The following is an 18,584-nucleotide window of genomic DNA, read 5'->3' on the forward strand; positions in this document are numbered from 1 at the left end:
ATTCCTGTATAAGTTCTAGGAGATTTTGAGTGGAGTCTCTTGGGTTTTCCACATAAAGTATCATATCATCTGCAAAGAGTGATAGTTTGACTTCTTCTTTGCTGATTTGAATGCCTTTAATTTATTTTTGTTGTCTGATTGCTGAGGCTAGGACTTCTACAACTTTGTTGAACAGCAGTTGTGATAGTAGTCATCTGTGCTGTGTTCCTGACCGTAGCGGAAAAGCTCTCAGTTTTTCTCCATTGAGAATGATATTTGCTGTAGGTTTTCCATACATGACTTTGATATTGAGGTATGTACCCTCTATCCCTACACTTTTTTTTTTTAAAGATTTTATTTATTTGACAGACAGAAATCACAAGTAGACAGGCAGGCAGAGAGAGAGGAGGAAGCAGGCTCCCCGCTGAGCAGAGAGCCCGATGTGGGACTCGATCCCAGGACGCTGGGATCATGACCTGAGCTGAAGGCAGCGGCTTAACCCACTGAGCCACCCAGGCACCCCTATCCCTACACTTTGAAGACTTAATCAAGAAAGGATGCTGTACTTTGTCAGCTGTACTTTGTCAGATGCTTTTTCAGCAAATATTGAGAATATCATATGGTTCTTGTTCTTTCTTTTATTAATGTATTATATCACATTGATATGCAGATGTTGAACCAACCTTGAAGCCCTGGAATAAATCCCACTTGGGTGTGGTGAATAATCCTTTCAATGTACTGTTGTATCCTGTTGGCTAGTATATTGGTAAGAATTTTTGCATCCATGTTCATCAAGGATAATGGTCTGTAATTCTCCTTTTTGGTGGGGTCTTTGTCTGGTTTTGGGATCAAGGTAATGTTGGCCTCATAAAATGGGTTTGGAAGTTTTCCTTCCATTTATATTTTTTGGAACAGCTTCAGGAGAATTGGTATTAATTCTTTAAATGTTTGGTAGAATTCCCCTGGGAAGCTGTCTGGCCTTGGGCTCTTGTTTGTTGGGAGATTTTTGATGACTGCTTCAATATCCTTACTGGTTATGGGTTTGTTCAGGTTTTCTATTTCATCCTGGTTCAGTTTTGGTAGTTTATATGTCTCTAGGAATGGATCCATTTCTTCCAGATTGTCAAATCGACTGGTATATAGTTGCTTATTATATGTTCTTATAATTGTTTGTATTTCTTTGGTGTTGGTTGTGATCACTCATCTTTCATTCATGATTTTATTCATTTGGGTTCTTTCTCTTTTCTTTTTGATAAGTCTGGCCAGGGGTTATCACTCTTATTAATTCTTTCACAGAAATAGCTCCTAGTTCCACTAATTTGTTCTACTGTTCTTTTGGTTTCTATTTCATTGATTTCTGCTCTGATCTTTATTATTTCTCTTCTCCTGCTGGGGTTAAGCTTTATTTGTTGATCTTTCTCCAGCTCCTTTAGGTGTAGGGTTAGGTTGTGTACTTGAGACCTTTCTTGTTTCATGAGAAAGGCTAGTATTGCTAAATACTTTCCTCTCAGAACCACCTTTGCTGTGTCCCATAGATTTTAACACTTGTGTTTGAATTTTCACTTGTTTCCATAAGTTTTTTAAATTCTTCTTTAATTTCCTGGTTGACCCATTTATTCTTTAGTAGGATGCTCTTTAGCTTCCATATATATGAGTTCTTTCCAACTCTCCTCTTGTGATTAAGTTCTAGTTTCAAAGCCCTATGGTCTGAAAATATGCAGGAAATGAACCCAGTCTTTTGGTACTAATTGAGACCTGATTTGTGACCCAGGGTGTGACCTATTCTGGAGAATGTTCCATGTGCACTGAAGTAGAATGTGTATTCTGTTGCTTTGGGATGGAATGTTCTGAATAAGTCTGTGATATCTATCTGTAGATAGATATGTGATTCAAAGCCTTTATTTCTTTATAGATTTTTGGCTTAGATGATCTGTCCATTTCAGTGAGGGGGGGTTAAGGTCCCCTACTATTATTTTATTATTTTATTATTGTCAATGTGTTTCTTTGATTTGTTATTAATTAGTTTATATAATTGGTTACTCCCATGTTAGGGGCATAGATACTTAAAATTGTTAGATCTTCTTGTTGGACAGACCCTTTAAGTATGATATAGTGTCCTTACTCATCTCTTATTATGGTCTTTGGCTTAAAATCTAATTTATCTGATATATGGATTGCCATGCCAGCTTTCTTTTGATGTTCATTAGCATGGTAAATTGTTTTCCACCCCCTCACTTTAAATCTGGAAGTGCCTGTGGTCTAAAATGAGTTTCTTGCAGACAGCATATCTGTGGGTCTTTTTTTTTTTTTTTTTAATCTATTCTGATACTCTATGTCTTTTGATAGGGGGCAATTAGCCCATTTACATTCAGGGTAACTATTGGAAGATATTAATTTAGTGTCATTATATTGTCTATAAGATGACTGTTACTGTATATTGTTTCCTTCTTTTCTGGCCTGTTAATTTTATTCTCTCTCTTTGCTAAGAGGACCCCTTTTGATATTTCCTGTAGAGTTGGTTTGGGGTTTGCAAATTCTTTTGATTTCTATTTGTCCTGGAAGCTTTTCATCTCTGCTTCTATTTTCAGTGACAACCTAGCTGGATATAGTATTCTTGGCTGCATATTTTTTCTCATTTAGTGCTCTGAATTTATCATGCCAGTTCTTTCTGACCTGCCAGGTCTCTGTGGATAGGTCTGCTGCAAATCGAATATTTCTCCCATTGTATGTTACAGACTTCTTGTCCCAAGCTTCTTTCAGGATTTTCTCTTTGTCACTAAGACTTGTAAGTTTTACTATTAGATGACAGGGTGTGGACCTATTTTTATTGATTTTGAGGGGAGTTCTCTGTGTATCCTGGATTTTGATGCTTGTTCACTTCACCAAATTTGCTCCAATATAATTTGCTCCAAAATACGTTCTGTCTGTCTCTCTCTTTCTTTTTCTTCTGGGATCCCAATTATTCTAATATTGTTTCATGTTATAGTATCACTTACCTCTTGAATTCAATTCTCCACTTGCATTCCAATAGTTGTTTATCTCTCCTTTTCTCAGCTCCTTTATTCTACATCATTTTGTCTTCTACATCACTAATACATTTTTCCTGCTTCATTTATGCTAGCAGTAAGGGACTCCATTTTTTAGTGCACCTCATTAGTAGCTTTTTAAATTTCAACTTGTTAGATTTTAGTCCTTTTATTTCTCCAGAAAGGGATTTTATTTCTTCAGAAAAGGAATCTCTAGTATCTTCCATGCTTTTTTTGAGCCCAGCTAGCACCTTGATAATCATCATTCTTTTTTCTTTTAAAGATTTTATTTATTTATTTTTCAGAGATCACAAGTAGGCAGAGAGGATAATCATCATTCTGAACTCTAGTTCTGACATCTTACTAATGTCTGTATTGATTAGGTCCCTAGCCATCAGTACTACCTCTTGTTCTTTTTTTTGAGGTGAGTTTTTCCACCTTGTCATTTTACCAGGTAAGAATAGGTGAATAAGAGAACAAAATACTAAAAGGGTAGCAACAAACCCAGAAAAATATACACTAACCAAATCAGAAGAGACCAGAAACCAGGGGGTGAAGAAAAGAGGGAAAAAAAAGAAAAAAAGTACTTTAGATAGATTGATAGATATTAGATATAGATATCTAATTATATATAGATATATTTCTAGCTGTGTATATATATAACATATATATTATATATAATATATTTTATATAAATTATACATATTAATATTATATAAATTATATATAATATTATTGTATATAACTTATATATAATAATATATAATATATTATTATATATAAGTTATATACAATAATATTATTATTATATATAAATTATATATATTATAATTTTTATAAGATTTTTAATTATAATAATAATAATATATAACAATAATATAATAATATAATATATAATATAATTATAATAATTATAATTATAATAATAAAAATATAATAATTATTAAAAATTTATAAATTTTTATAGTTTATTATATAAATTATATATAATATTAATGTGTATAATTTATATAAAATATATATTATATATGTTATATATATACAGAGAGAAATATATCTATATCTGATATATATCTATATTATATAAATCACATATAAAAATATTAATATATTATTAATTATTATATTTATATTATTATATAACTAATTATTATATATAATATTTAATATGTAATATATTATATATAATAATATGTAATGTAATATATAACAAAATATAATATATAATATAATATACATTATATTATAAATAAAGTATATATATATATATATATATATATACACATATATATATATTAAACTGGTGAGTAGAACAGAGCCACACACTTGATTTTGGGTGTATTTTGGTCTGTTAGAAGAAACTGCATCCCAAAATTTTAAAGAAAGAAAGAATATATATATATATATATATATATATATATATATATACACACACACACATACATACATTCATATATACATATATGTGTATATATAAACACATATACACACACATATTTTATATATATATATGTATATAATAAGGATCAACATGATGAAGGGATAGAATATGACTGTAAAGATGTAAAGATGAAAATTTAAAAAGGTTCTAAAAAAGGAATTGATAAGATAACAGGTTGGTTGAATAAAAAAAGAAAGAATGTGATCAGCCAGAAGACTAGAACAAAGCCATGTGCTAGATTTAGGGTATATTTTGATCTGTTAGAAGAAAGTGTATCCCAAAATTTTAAAGAAAGAAAAATCTATATGTATACAAAAAATAAGGTTAAATACAATGAAGGGATAGAATATAACAATGAAAATTTAAAAAGATTTTTTAGAAAGGTATTCATAAGGTAAAATAGTTTAAAAAGGTTTCATAAGATAAAATAGTTTAAAAAAAAGTTCATAAGATAAAATAGTTTAAAAAGGTTAAAATAAGAAAGAAAAAAGATTTAAAAATTTAAAAAAATTTTAAAATTAACTATGAAAGGCTACAAAATCATGGGGAAAAAAGCCATGAATTCTTTGTGCTTTTTTCTCCTATCTCTGGAGTATTCCAGTTCTCATTGATTGGTAAACTTGGTCTTGACTCCATGTTCTTGCTGATCCCCTGGGGAAGAGCCCTGTTGCCATGATTCTTAAATGTCTTTGCCTGAGGTGGAATTGCACAGCCTCTGCCTGGAGCCAGGCTAAGTACTCTGCGTGGTTTTGGTCTCAGGAGCTTTTGTTCCCTGAATGCTTTCCATACAGCTTTGGAGGATGGGAATGAAAATGGCAGCCTCCCAAACTCCCGCTCTGTAGAGGAGCTGAGAGCTTGGGCCCCACTCCTCAGTGTCCCCTCAGAGAAAAGCTGTCAATCCCTCCCATCTTCCTCATCTCCAGCCACAATCCATGCTCGCCCAGGCTGTAACCGGGCATTTCTATCACAGGCACACAGCCCTGTTTGGAGTCTTCAAACCCAGCAGATTCCTGCTGTTTACTCCTGTGCCACTCTTCCTGGAAGAGAAAGGAGGGGGTCTCCAGAGATCTGCCACTTGTGGGGTTGCTGCTTGAAGAGCAGTGGCCTGATTGTGCCTTGGATCATGATTTAAGGTAAGCCTGAGCTGAGAACTGACTCCTCAGCTCTGCCTCTTGAGCCAGTTTCCCTGCTCCAATACCTGGGAGCTTCACCACACTCAGATACCCCCGGTCTTTTTGTGATTCCACGGGTCCTGAGACCACACTTGTCCCCGGGAGAGCTCCACCCCCTGGTTAGCCCCTGTAGTGACATCCCTCAGTGGACCAGACTTCTAAACGTTCTGATTTTGTGCTCCGCTGCTCCACTGCTCCACTGCTCCACTGCTCTCTGGGAGCCAGTTCCCCATCCCCGACCCCACGGACTATCTTCTCATCACATCATATTCATTTCTCTGCATGTCCTACCTTCCAGAAAGTGGTTGCTTTTCTGTTCCTAGAATTGCTGCTCTTCTTCTCTTCCATCTCCTGTTGAGTTTATAGGTGTTCAGAATGGCTTAATAACTATCTAGCTGAACTCCTGGGACTCAAGGATATTTAGGTCTCCAACTTCTCTGCCATCTTGCTCCCTTCTCCTAGATATTGCACTCTTTCTTTTTTTTTAATTTTTTATAAACATATATTTTAATCCCCAGGGGTACAGGTCTGTGAATCGCCAGGTTTACACACTTTACAGCACTCACCAAAGCACATTAGATATTGCACTCTTAATGTAGGAATTATTTTGCACTATAAAATGTCTTATTAAAATACTACTATGTAGGGGGCACCTGGATGGCTCAGTGGGTTAAACCTCTGCCTTTGGCTCATGTCATGATCTCAGGGTCCTGGGATCAAGCCCCACTTCGGGCTCTCTGCTCAACGGGGAGCCTACTTCCCTCTCTTTCTCTGCCCGCCTCTCTGCCTACTTGTGATCTCTCTCTCTGTCAAATAAATAAAATCTTTTTTAAAAAAATACTAGTATGTTTGAAAAAATAGCTACAGTTCATTTGGTAAGAAGATGTAACACACACAAAACCTTGGCACTCTTGATCATTCTTTTTCTGCTTTACTTTTTTTTCTTTATTCTTTTCCCTAAAGTCACTTATTAACTACTAACAGGTTACTTTACTAATCTATCATATTTATTATCATTGCTTTCTCTCCATGATACAATAAAAGCTACATGAAGGAAGAGATCTTTTTCTGTCTTTTTTGGTCTATAAGCATCTACAACTATGCCAAGAGCATTTTAGGTATTCAATAATGGATATCTGTTGAATGAATAAATTAACATCAGTGAGATTTTTTTCTTAAAAAGCATAATTTTACCTGTGATATTATTTTTACTAAAGGTTTCCTAGGAATAGATATTTATAGTGCACTATAGGAACTTAAGTTACTAAAATACTTCATAGCATACTTTACTATGCTAATTCTAATATTGTTTAATTATTAGGCACTTTTTGTTGAGGTAATCTTAGCTTCTTTATATTTCATGGTATCCTTTTGAGGAAAATGGGTTTGATACCTAGAATTGACAAATTATAAATTTGTCATTACTTTAAAATCAGCAGTAGCTATTTTTATTTATCTCAATCAACTTCTTTGTTTTCCTGCTTATGGCCCCAGAATATTTCTCTCAAAGACATCAAATATATTTCTCTGGAAGTAAAAGGTTATATTTGATAGGATAAAAAAAAAATTTCATTACATATAAAGTATACTACTTTAGAGAAAAAGATAAATTTTTTATTTTTTAAAAATAGAACTGAAATTTTCCAGCCAATATTTGTAATTTAAATCTAAAAATTCTTAACACAAATTGTTTTAATATAGGCTGCCTGAAATGGTTCTCTTAGAAATACAATGAAGGTAAAGAATATAATGTGAAACTAAAATATGTATAATGAAAATATCTCAGTTGTTACGTATTTTGTTATGTTTTCTACTATTAGAGAAAGAGAATCCTCTCAAAATTAACATTCATGGAGAGAAGGAGAGTTTTCCTGGTTAGTTTTGAAAATTTTCATTTTTCAGTTCCTATTTCCTATCTGTTCATTCATCAAGACTGTGTTTTCCTCTTTGTCTTTGACCACACTTTTCTCTAGTTTTTGAGCCTATTTATACTTCCGGTGTTAAATATTGTCTACGAGGGGCATCTGGGTGGCTCAGTGGGTTGGAGCCTCTGCCTTCAGCTCAGGTCATGATCCCGGGGTCCTGGGATCCAGCCCCACATTGGGCTCTCTGCTCAGCAGGGAGCCTGCTTCCCTTCCTCTCTCTCTGCCTGCCTCTCTGCCTGCTTGTGGTCTCTGTCTGTCAGATAAATAAATAAAATCTTTTAAAAAAATTGTCTGCTAAATTTACCATCTTGGCCAATTTAGATTAGATGTCTAATAATTTTTTTAACATGTTCAACAATAGTTTTTATAGTTATAGCATTTTTAAAATTTTATTTAATTTTTTTCAGTGTTCCAAAATTCATTGTTTATGCACCACACCCAGTGTTCCATGCAATATGTGCCCTCTTTAATACCCACTACCAGGCTCACCCAACTCCCCCCTCTCCTCCACTCCAAAACTCTCAATTTGTTTCTCAGAGTCTACAGTCTCTCATGGTTTGTCTCCCCTTCCAATTTCCTCCAACTTCTTTCCATTTCCCAGTGTCCTCCATGTTATTTCCACAAGTAAGTGAAACCATACAATAATTGACTCTCTGCTTGACTTATTTCACTCAGCATAATCCCCTCCAGTCCCATCCATGTTGATACAACAGTTGGGTATTAATCCTTTTTGATGGAGGCATAATATTCCATTGTAGCTATGGACCATATCTTCTTTATCCATTCGTCTGTTGAAGGGTATCTTGGTTCTTTCCACAGTTTAGCGACTCTGGCTGTTGCTGCTATGAACATTGGGGTACAGATGGCCCTTCTTTTCACTACATCTGTATCTTGGGGATAAATACCCAGTAGTGCAATTGCAGGGTCATAGGGTAGCTCTATTTTTAATTTCTTAAGGAATCTCCACACTGTTTTGCAAAGCAGCTGCACCAACTTGCATTCCCACCAACAGTGTAAGAGGGTTCCCCTTTCTCCACATCCTCTCCAACACTTGTTTATTGTCTTGTTGATTTTTTCCACTCTAACTGGTGTAAGGTGGTATCAATGTGGTTTTGATTTGACTCTCCCTGATGGCTAATGATGATGAAAATTTTTTTCATGTACCTGTTAGCCATTTGTATGTCTTCTTTGGAGAAGTGTCTGTTTATGTCCTCTGCCCATTTTTTTTTACATGATTATCTGTTTTGTGTGTATTGAGTTTGAAGAGTTCCTTATAGATCTTGGATATCAGCCCTTTGTAGTGTCGCTTGTGAAAGTCTTCTCCCATTCCATGGGTGGCCTCTTTGTTTTGTTGACTGTTTCCTTTGCTGTGCAGAAACTTTTGATCTTGATGAAGTCCCAAAAGTTCATTTTCATTTTTGTTTTTCACTCCTTGAATGATCCGTTCTTAAGGTTGCAGACTTCTCTTTATAAGCTCTATTCTTTGACTCAGTAAATTTCCGCATGTTCTCTGTCCCACTGAAAACCCATTTGCTCCCATATGATTTACTCAGTGTCTTTCCCACTGATGTACATGTAAGGGCCCATGCTGACTGCCGTATACAGATTAACAACAGTTTCTCTGGCTTTGGCTTTATCTTCTGAGATGCTACCTTTTGGATTGCCTCTTCTTCCCTAACTGTCCCCAAGTGACTGTCTGAGTATGTTCTACTACATTCCATCTTGTTTTCCAGAATTAGGTATCCTTTAGGTTAGAAACAAAAGCAACCCACAAAATTAGTCTTGGGCATAGTTTGGCATGAAGAAAAAAAAACACCTAAGTAGGCTATGAGATAAGCTTTTTTCCTTTAAACTTTTGAACACATATGTATTCTACATGAATGGGTGTTATTTTTCTCATGTCACATGCACAACAGCAAATGATTTAAACTGGGTCTCTATTTCTGGGGTACTTATGGTAGTCTGGAGGACACAGATCATTATAATACTGAGAGATGTTCTACAATAAAGACATAGAAAGAGTCATTATAGTACCTAGTTGAAACATCTATCTTAGTCTACCAGGTGAAGTTCTTTGGGGGAATAATTTTTTTTAAAGATTTTATTTTTTTATTTGACAGAGAGAGATCACAAATAGGCAGAGAAAGAGAGAGAGAGAGGAGGAAGCATGCTCCCTGCCAAGCAGAGAGCCCGATGCAGGACTCGATCCCAGGACCCTGAGATCATGACCTGAGCTGAAGGCAGAGGCTTAACCCACTGAGCCACCCAGGCACCCTGGGGGAATAATTTTTAAATGATTAAAAAGGTCAGCAAGCGAGGAGTTTGGACGGTATGGGAAAGATGGTGGGGACCTCATAGCATCTTCAATGGGTGATGGGGTTTGTTAGGATCAACAGCAGGAAAGGTAAGCTACTTCCTCACTGGCCTTGTGAAGAAGTTTGGATTGGATCCTGAGGCAGCGGCTCTTAAAAGGTAATGTTCATTCAGACCACCTGGGAATGTTACTATGACACGGAGTCTTACTCCCTAGCTTTCAAGGGGAGCCCACTCTTCTGCATTTCTTTTTTTTTTTTTTTTAATTTTTTTTTTAATTTATTTATTTGACAGACAGAAGTCACAAGTAGGCAGAGAGGCAGGCAGAGAGAGAGGGGGAGGCAGGCTCCCTGCTGAGCAGAGAGCCCGATGCCGGGCTTGATCCCAGGACCCTGAGATCATGACCTGAGCTGAAGACAGAGGCTTTAACCCACTGAGCCACCCAGGCGCCCCTCTACTCCATTTCTAATAAGCTCCTAGGTGTCGCTGATGCTGCACATTCATGGACCACACTTTCAACAGCAGTCTTCTGAGGGAAATAGGGTTTGAGGACTCTTAAGCAGAGAATAAAAAAAGATCAATATTTGTGTTCTGAAAAGAGAGGTGTGATTTCAGAAGAGAGAATTAATGGAACAGGAGCAAGATGAGACACAGGAAGTTTTCATTGCAGGGTATGTTAGTAATCCTGTCAGATAGAAGAGGGGTTTGGACTGCCAGAAGGCTGTGGTGATGGAGAGAACTGCGCAGGCTCCAAGATGCTTAGGAGGTAAACATGAGTATATTGAAAATAGGTTGGAATTTGGAAGTTAGAGAGAGAGAGAGAACAGAAAATAAAGATGACTATGTTTCTCTTTTGGCCAAACTTATTGCTATTCAATGTGACCTAAGGGCTCTGTGGACGGAATTTAAAACAGGCAAACAATGTAAGAAGATAGTATTTTTTTTTTTATCATGACACTAAAAATAACTGCTTATCATCTGTGAATATAGAGACCTAGTATATTTGGCAGGAACATGGAATAAAAGATCAAGAGTTTCTCTCTTTTTTGAGTGGATCAAATGGAGACTGTTTTTTCCCTTGAATTTTAATACTTGGGACCAGTCAATAAAATGAGCTCCCCAGAGTTTGGAATGATATGCCCAAGGAACTGTTACTAATGCAGTTACAGCTGGGAAGCTCTTAAATGTTTCCTGGCTGTCATCTTTCTGCACTCGCATTACTTAGTTAGACTCTGTAAGTGGGTAAATTAAAGGGTTATGATTTTAAAAATCTACTTCAAGACACTTTAAGTATTATTTTGCTAAATCCACTGATGTCAACAGTTTTTTTTTTCTTTATTAAAGTTTTGTTTTTTTTTTTAATTCTTCTATGGTGCAATGAGATAACTAATTGGAATAGCAACATGCTAACCAAATAAAACAAGTTTTTCCCAATATTGTCATTTGTGAAAATTCAGTTAGTACATTGGCTTGTCTTCAATAGATAAATGTTATGGCTATCAAAAAATTTTTACTTTGGGGGGGTGCCTGTGTGGCTCAGTGAGTTAAAGCCTCTGCCTTTGGCTCAGGTCATGATCCCAGGGTCTTGGGATCGAGCCCTGCATCGGCTCTCTGCTCAGCAGGGAGCCTGACTCCCCCTCTCTCTCTGCCTGCCTCTCCGCCTACTTGTGATCTCTCTCTGTCAAATAAATAAAATCTTAATTTTTTTTTTTAACTTTGGGAAGATTATGTCCACAATGGAAGGTTCTTTGAGAAATGTAGTTACTGGATTCTGTTATAGCCCCATATTTCTCTTCAGATGAACTGAATTTTGGAAGGATTCTTAGACTTGATCAGACTGGCTAAGTCAACTATGGGTACAGCGGTATGAATTGTTTGCTTAAATCTGAGGTTTGCAACTTTTTTCATCTTAAGAATCAGTTGGGGTGCTTACTTAAGAGAACACTTTTTTTCTGATTCCCTTTAAGAAATGACAAAATTAGAATGTTCAGAAGAGAAACCTAGTTTAACTCTGGGTCCCACAAAGAAACAGAAACAATGGGATAAGTATATATGTGTACATATGTATGTGGGTGTCTCTATGTGGAAGTTTATTAATAGAAATTAGCTCACTTGGTTATGCAAGCCAAGAAGTCTCAGTCTGCCATCTGCAGCCAAGAGGACCAGGAAAGCTGCTAGGGTAATTCATTTAGGTCTGAAGGCCTGGAAAGCAGAGATGCTAACGATATGAGTCTGGTCTGAGACTGAGCGGTAAGATGGGATGTCTCTGCTCAGCTAATGAGGCAGGGGAAAAAGAGGCAAATCCCTCCTTTCTCTGCCTTTTATTCTATTCAGGCCCTCATCAGATTGTATTCTCTTTGTTTTCAGGGAACACCTCAGTTGGTCTTGATTCTTTAACTGGTGAGGTGACCCAGTTTTTCATGTCTGAAGTAGTTGGGCACTTAGAACTCCTGCTTGGATTGGGTTAGTGTAGTGACCTGTTGACCTTAGTTCCAGAACATGGTACTACTCTATGATGTCCTAAGGAATTGCCTGTATTCCAGACATACTCTGCCTTGCTTCCGTTATGGAGTAGTAGTCCGTTATTTTTCTTGGTGTTAGATCATTTACCCCAGGGGACAGTAAAACTTCCTATTTGGCCTGTTGACTCAGAAACCTGAAGAGCCCAAGGTGGCCAGCCAGTGGCAGTCTTAACCTCCAGTTAAACGGATTCATTGTTATGTCTCCTCGTGGATTTTTCTTCCTGAGGAAAAATATTCCTAGGCCAGCAGAGCCCATTACCCAGGAACACAGCAAAAACTTTGCTGGTTGGTATTGCGAGTGAAACCGAGTGGTCTCACAGCTATTTCTGCTACTTGATTTTTGGAACTGTTTCCCCTGGCTTCTGGAAAAATAGTACCATATATGGATTCAGAGCATATACCGCCTTCTAGAGAGGCTTGTTAAAGACCTGCAAGGAATTGTTACTGACATGGTGCTGTGAGTGAGTCTTCAAAAGTCCATTACTCTGTTCCGTCTAGCCAGCTGCTTTGGGGTGGTGAGGACCATGGGTGAGTTCGACGAGCAGGGCCCATCCCTGTACTTCTTTTGCTGTAAAATGAGTTCCTAGATCTGAAGCATTGCTATGTGGAATACTGTGAAGATGGATAAGGCATTCCATAAATCTATGGCAGGCAGTTTTGCTGGAAGCATTGAATGGTGGAAAGGCAAGTCTATATCGAGAGTGAGGGTCTATTCTAGTAAGGACAAGATGTAGCCCTTTCATGATGAAAGTGGTCCAGTGTAGTCAGCCTATTAATGGCTGATCACTTAAGGGCGTGGTACTCTGTGGGTGTCCTGGAGTTGGTCTTTGCTGCTAGCAGATGGGGCACTCAGTGCTGGCCATAGCCAGACTGGCTTCGTGAGTGGAAGTTCATATGCATGATCCTGTCCATATCTCTGCTACTGCTATCACCGCTGCTTTGTTCATGAGCCCATTGGGTGTTGATGGGAGTGACCATGGAAAGAGACTGACTAGTATCTACAGAACAGTCATCAGGTCCTGCTAGCCACTTGATTATTGAAATCCTTTGCTGCTCAGGCCACTCTTTGGTGAGAGTTTACATGGGACACAAGTACCCTTTTTTTTCCCCTCCCAGAGAGGTTTAACCCCATACTTTGTCCCCCAAATTTCTTGTCTTGGGTTTTCTAATTAGATTCCTTCCAAATCCCTGACCATTCAGCCAAACGAAATGCCGCAGCCATTGAATTGTTGTATAATTGCCTATCTGACCATTTCTCCTGCCAAGCAAAGTGAACAACCATGCACATTGCCCATGCATAGGATTCCCTTCACCATTTTCCTTCAGGGATACTATCCCACAGAGAGCTGTAGTATTGCAGCCATCAACTTGAAGGTAGGACCTGCATTTAGTGCAGAACCATTTTAAAGATCTTTAAAATTTATTTATTTGAGATAGAGAGCATGAGGTAGAAGTAGAGGGAGAAGGACAAGCAGGCTCCCCACTGAGCAGAGAACCTGACATGGGTCTCAATCCCGGGACCCTGGGATCATGACCTGAGCAGAAGGCAGATGCTCAACCAGCTGAGCCACCCAGATGCCCCTGTGCAGAACCATTTTAAATCAGCCTCTAGTCTTCTATCAGTGATAGTAAGGAAATACCTATGAGGCCCTAGATATAGGCTGGAAGAGAGAAGGCAGTGTACTACTGAGCAGGGGCATTTGAGCCACTTTTTGGAACTTCAGAACCTGCTCAGGGCAGTCATGTATATACCACTTCCATCTGATTATGGAGTCTTGCTGTGCACACCCAACTTTATGGCAGGGTGATCGGACAGCACCATTCTAAACTAGTTACTATTTCTTGCTCTTTAGGTGTAATCAGCCTATTATAATCAATATAATAGACCAATGTGCTACCTTAAAGAATGTAAAGAGGTCGTTATCTCTGAACTAAATTATGACATATGACTGGAGAGTTGTGGTATACAGCTGAGGTAGGACCAAGATTAACCAGTCACCATCATAGATTTACATGAGTGAAGTTATGCTCCTAGCCTTGCCTCTTGAAAGAAAAGAGTTCTGGTAGGCATAAAGGAAAGAGGTGGAGTAAAAGCAGTTTTCCAGATGAATGGCTGAATATTTGGTACCAGGGGATGTGTTAATTTGCTCAAGTAATGAAATGACATCTGGTATAGCAGCTGCCGTTGGAGATACCACCTTGTTAATCTTAGAATAATCCACCGTCATTCTCTAAGAACCATTTGTCTTCTGCCCAGGGCAGATGGGAGAGTTGAGTCAGCTTGTGCTGTAGCAATCTGTTCCTTCACATCCCTGATGATGGCACCAGTCTCTACAATCCTTCCGGGAAGGTTCTATTTCTTTTGCCTTGTTTTCCTACATAGAGGCAGTTCTAATGGCTTTCCCTCAGGCTCATCTACCTCAATAGCCCCCACTCCACAGATAAGCAAGGCACTTCTGGGCTCTGGCATTTCTCCCAGTTGCTAAGTAGGTCTGTTGAAATTATACATTCTAAAACTGGGGAAATACTCACAGGACTGGTTCGGGACCACTGGTCACCTGAAAGGTGGACCAGAGGGAAAACCCCATTGATCACCTGACCTCCTAAGTCCTTTGGTGGGCCACAGTAATGTTTTGAGTGTCCTGAAATTAGTGCTATTTCAGAGCCAGCGTCTAGCAGTTACCAAAAGTTCTGATTAGTTCTTTTCCCCCAATGTACAGTTATCCTGGGAAAGGACCATAGCCTCTTTAATGAAAACTGGATGAAATATTAACACAGCATGAGTTTTTGGCAGTATAATGGGGTCCTTGCTGTAGCAAGGTTAGGTCTATAAACTGGTTTACCTCTGGGAATGGGGAGCCATAATTCTCAGTGATTCACTTTAGACTCTTGTTCATTTAACCCACGACTTCTTTGGTTACACAGATTCATTAAGAATTTAATGGGCTTCTGGTCTATTTTACTTGTAAGAACACTTAAAAAAGCTAGCCAGTATCCTAGGTTTACATAAGTCAGACTATTGTGATTGCTGTTTGACTCTCTTGACTGCATCCATTCCACCTCGTCCTGGGTGGTTGGGACTACCATTTGGCCCCTGCCTTCCCATGAACACATTACTTCCACAGAATTTAGATTTCCCACTTCAGTGATGGCTCTTCCCACTGTGCGTTCTGGGCTACAGAGTTGCGCAATCACAGAGCTCTTCTGGGATGCTGCAACTGCCCTCCCAAGTTATTTTTTCATTGTATTGGTGGAAGGTGTGTCTTCTGAAATTAATCCCATTAAAAGTTCTTGAGAGAAGAGATGTTGAGGGCACCTGGGTGGCTCAGTGGGTTGGGCCTCCATCTTTGGCTTGGGTCATGTTCTCAGGGTCCTGGGATCGAGTCCCTCATCGGGCTCTCTGCTTGGCAGGGAACCTGCTTCCTCCCCTCTCTCTCTCTGCCTGCCTCTCTGCCTACTTGTGATCTCTCTCTGTCAAATAAATAAATAAAATCTTTTTAAAAAAAAGAGAGAGATGTTGGGATACCCAGTTTTGGAGGATCCATTGGGCTACCTTACAAAGGAGGGCCTGAGTGGATTTGATAGCACGATAGGAGGTAGAATGAAAACATGTCCTAGTTAAATGGAATTGTAATTATAAATGGTATTGGTTATCCTTTTACCTCTTGTTCTTTTTCAAATTTGCTATTATGCTCATTATTGGAAAACTTACCAGCAGGGGGTAGCGCTGTTTAACAAATACATCCTTGATCACAAAACAAGGGACTATGAATGAATTACTGGTTTTAAGCACAATAATATTTAACCCCATGAGCCACCCAGGCTCCTGTAAGCACAATAATATTTAAATATGTCACAATATTAAATCATGATTCAGAAAACCTGACTCCAGATCCCAGATGTGTTACTTATTGGCCCCATCACTTTGCAAAAATACATTAATCTCTTATGTTTATAAAACACAAGTAAAATAGGTATAATACTCATCCTGGCTTGTGATGTTTTAAGGGTGGAAATAGAAAATGATGGTGACACCATTGTCGAAAGGATAAAATGCTATGTAATTACAAATATTTCTCCTTGCTTTAGCATTTTATTGTTCCACAGCCATTTATGTTAGGATGTCTCCTTCTGAACAATAGTGGTGGTCATCTTGTTAGATCTTAAAAGGATGATGTACTCATAAATGTTAAATGATTTTCCTATGGGTTATATGTTCAACTATTTTTTGGCCATTTTAAAATTCCATTTCATTTCTGTGAGGTGTACGCTGCCAAAGACACATATTTGTTGGCTTTAAGTGTAGCTCTAGCCTCTGAAGGTTTTTTCAGGTACAACCCCTTGCTTACCTAACATCTACACATGAATGAAATGAAATGCTAAAGTCCAAGAGAACCCAAAGAACTTGAAGGTGTTTTTCAAAGGAAATGGCATCTCCAAGTACAGTTCTATTTACAGTAATGGCTACATAGTGACCCAGCAGTTTACATTTACTGAGTATTTACTGTGTGCTGGTAAGTGTACTAACCACTGAAAGGTTTCAGAAATACAAAACTCAGAGGCTCCTAAAAATTCAGAACTTTGATCCCTTTAAAAAAAATATATATTTTATTTATTCATTTGAGACAGAGAGAGCAAGCAAGAGCAGGGGAAGGGACAAGGGGAAAGGGAGAAGCAGACTCCCTACTGAACAAGGAGCCTGTTGTGGGGCTCAATCCTGGGATCCTGAGATCATGACCTGAGCCAAAGGCAGAAAATTCAGCGAATGAGCCACCCAAGGCACCCTGATCCTTTTCGTTGTTGTTGCTGTTTGTTGTTGATAGATATTTATTGATCACGTTCAGTAGACCAGGCACCTTACTGGATACTGGGGTTATATATAGTCTGTACAAGATCTCCCTAATTCTCAAAGTTGTGTCTTTTGCAGATAAGTCATAGACTACCTATAAAGAAGAGCAAACAGGTAATGTACATAAGCGTAGAGACAAGACTAGGGAAAAAGAATGCACAGCCAGGTGCTATCTAGATTAAAGCCAACTTGGACAAGATCAAAGGAGAAGAGATTTTAAGTGGACAAAATGACCCCTACAGAAGCAAGTATTTGGTTTGGAGGCATTTGTGTATAAATACTTATGGCCAAAGGCTTTGGAGTCAGAATGACCTAGAAGAGAATAATAACTCTACCATTTACAAAGTAACCTTTGGCAAGTTACTTTGATTTTTGCTTATTGGTTTCATCATGTGTAAAAAAGAGACGTTAAGAGTATCTGCTGTGTAGGTTTCTTGTGAGAATCACATGTTAAAATTAGTGAACATTAAACTCCAAATGGGGAAACCAAATCAATTTTCTTGAGATCCATAAAATACTTAAAATAACAGTTTGTATGAGGTGCTGCATGCTGGATTCTGAAGTTTGGCTTTATTAGAGTAGGCGATGGGAAGTATAGATTATTGTCTAGAAAGAGGTATCAGTGTAAAGATACCCGAACCATCTTGTATCAGTATGTATAGGGTGTTTTAGACCAGAAGAAATGTAGGCAGGAGAAGGTGGTCGTCTCACAGAGAGCCGTATGTGATAAAGATGAGCTTAGATTTGGGTAAGGAGTTTGAGACACTTGAATCCTATATGAGATCTAGAGGGAGAAAGAATTAAAAAGTTACTCCAATGACAAAAGCTTGGGCAACAGTGGTGGGGTGAGGAGGGGAGGTCATATCTTTACCAAAAATAAGAGTTGTTTTTTTTGTTTTGTTTTGTTTTATTTAGATATATGTATGAGGAAAGCAAATACATTTATTCTTAAGGGATGGTAGCAGTAAGAAGACTAAAAGTACCAGGTAGAGTGTTAAAGATCAACGCTAAATATTTTTTTTGAAAATAATTTGCTGACTTCGAAATTGTTCATTGAAACCAGCTGCTATTGGGTGGTTCAAGGTAATAGGAGAAAAAGGAAAAAAAAATCACATAAGTATATTTCAAGAAAGACTATTTCTGGTGCTGACAGAACATTTGAGAAAGTGATAAACTTACAAGCTCCACAGTAAGCCAAACTCTGTTTACATGAACTTGGAAAAGTAATGGTCCCTTCATTTGCAGGGTTTCCCCCCAAATCCTTTAAAGTCTCACCGTTCTTTAACAATGTCAGGAGTTGAATTGAATTAGAATTCCTGATACTAACACATAATAACTAAAGTAGCATCTGGCTGAA

This window comes from Mustela nigripes, chromosome 12 (assembly GCF_022355385.1).
Source record: "Mustela nigripes isolate SB6536 chromosome 12, MUSNIG.SB6536, whole genome shotgun sequence".
NCBI classification, from domain to species: domain Eukaryota; kingdom Metazoa; phylum Chordata; class Mammalia; order Carnivora; family Mustelidae; genus Mustela; species Mustela nigripes.